Below are 2,385 nucleotides of genomic sequence, written 5' to 3' on the forward strand. Positions count from 1 at the left end.
AGTGAGAACCCAAGTGCAGTTTTATTTACAGGCGATATCCAAACATCCAAACAAGAAACACAGACTTGACTTGACCAGACATAGCATGAGCAGACTTGACATAAACAGACTAGACTCACCAACAGGGGGTTAAATACATTCAATACACGACAAGGGCACAATGGGAACATGAAGCTACTTATAGGAAACAAGAGGGTCACATGACAAGAACAAACCAATGGGAAACAAGACACATGACTAAGACAACCAATCAGAACATGACACAATGAACAGGGGAACCAATGGCATGAATACATGAGGGCAAGGGAAGCATGACACAAACAGGGACCATGAAACAATTACAAAATAAAACACATGGAAAACATAAACATGAAACAAAACACCACATACCAAACCCCACATTACATATCCCCCCCTCTAAGGCCGGCTTCAGACGCCCAAACAAAACCCAAAAAGTCCAGGAGGGTGGTGGAGTGGAATCACACTAGCAATCAGTCTTTTCAGTCTTGGCCCAAGCTCCGCGTCCGACTTAGGCGTGGCGGCCATCTTGGCCGGGGACTCAGGCGTGGCGGCCATCTTGCGATGAAGCTCTTGAATGGCAGCCATGTTGGGAAGAATCTCTTGAGTGGCCAGCATGACGTGAGCAGGCCCTGGCATGATGTGAGCAGGTCCTGGAGTAGCATGCTGACAAAGTCCACAAAAGTCCTCCACGTAATCCTCAATGGCCCGGTTGCCTTGACGAAGGCAGAGGAGGCGTGAAACTGCTGGGTTCATTATTGGTGGTCGTGTATTCTGTAACGAATAGTCCACTGAAGGCGAGTTGAAGTGAGAACCCAAGTGCAGTTTTATTTACAGGCGATATCCAAACATCCAAACAAGAAACACAGACTTGACTTGACCAGACATAGCATGAGCAGACTTGACATAAACAGACTAGACTCACCAACAGGGGGTTAAATACATTCAATACACGACAAGGGCACAATGGGAACATGAAGCGATATCCAAACATCCAAACAAGAAACACAGACTTGACTTGACCAGACATAGCATGAGCAGACTTAAACTCAGATATAAACTCAGAATTATATAAACTCAGAATTGTGAGATATAAACTCAGAATTATATAAACTCAGAATTATGAGATATAAACTCAGAATTGAGATATAAACTCAGAATTATGAGATATAAACGCAGAATTATGAGATATAAACGCAGAATTATGAGATATAAACTCAGAATTGAGATATAAACTCAGAATTGTGATATAAACGCAGAATTACGAGATATAAACTCAGAATTGTGAGATATAAATTCAGAATTGAGATATAAATTCAGAATTGTGAGACATAAACTCAGAATTGTGAGATATAAATTCAGAATTGTGAGATATAAACTCAGAATTGTGAGATATAAATTCAGAATTGAGATATAAATTCAGAATTGTGAGACATAAACTCAGAATTATCATGAGATATAAACATGGGATTCTGACATAAACTCAGAATTATGAGAAACTCTGAATTATGAGATATAACCGCAGAATTGTGAGTTATAAATTCAGAAGTGATATATTAACTCATAATTATATAAACTCAGAATTGTGAGACATAAACTCAGAATTATATAAACTCAGAATTATGAGATATAAACTCAGAACTGAGATATAAACTCATAATTATGAGATATAAACTCAGATTTATGAGATATATCTCAGAATTGTGAGATGTAAATTCAGAATTATGAGATATAAACTCAGAAATGAGATATAAACTCAGAATTGTGAGATATAAATTCAGAATTGTGATATAAATTCAGAATTGTGAGATATAAACTCAGAATTATCATGAGATATAAACATGGGATTCTGACATAAACTCAGAATTATGAGATATAACCGCAGAATTGTGAGTTATAAATTCAGAAGTGATATATTAACTCATAATTATATAAACTCAGAATTGTGAGACAAACTCAGAATTATATAAACTTAGAATTATGAGATATAAACTCTGAACTGAGATATAAACCCAGAATTGTGAGATATAAACTCAGAATTATCATGAGATATAAACATGGGATTCTGACAAACTCTGAATTATGAGAAACTCTGAATTATGAGGTATAAACGTCTCGGTTACGTATGGTAACCCTCGTTCCCTGAAGGAGGGAATGGAGACGTCACGTCGGATGACCGACGAGCCGCTGATCACAGCGTGAGTATAAGTAGGCAGCAGATGCAGCGCATATTTAGGTTTTCGCTGAGGAGCCGAGCCGGTGCCCCGGCCGCTCGGCGGTGGTACAGGGTACAGGAGCACGGGACGTGATGTCTCCGTCCCCTCCTTCAGGGAACGAGGGTTACCATACGTAACCAAGAACCAAGAC

The sequence above is a fragment of the Sinocyclocheilus anshuiensis genome, unplaced genomic scaffold (assembly GCF_001515605.1).
Source record: "Sinocyclocheilus anshuiensis isolate Anshui unplaced genomic scaffold, SAMN03320099.WGS_v1.1 scaffold443, whole genome shotgun sequence".
NCBI lineage: Eukaryota > Metazoa > Chordata > Actinopteri > Cypriniformes > Cyprinidae > Sinocyclocheilus > Sinocyclocheilus anshuiensis.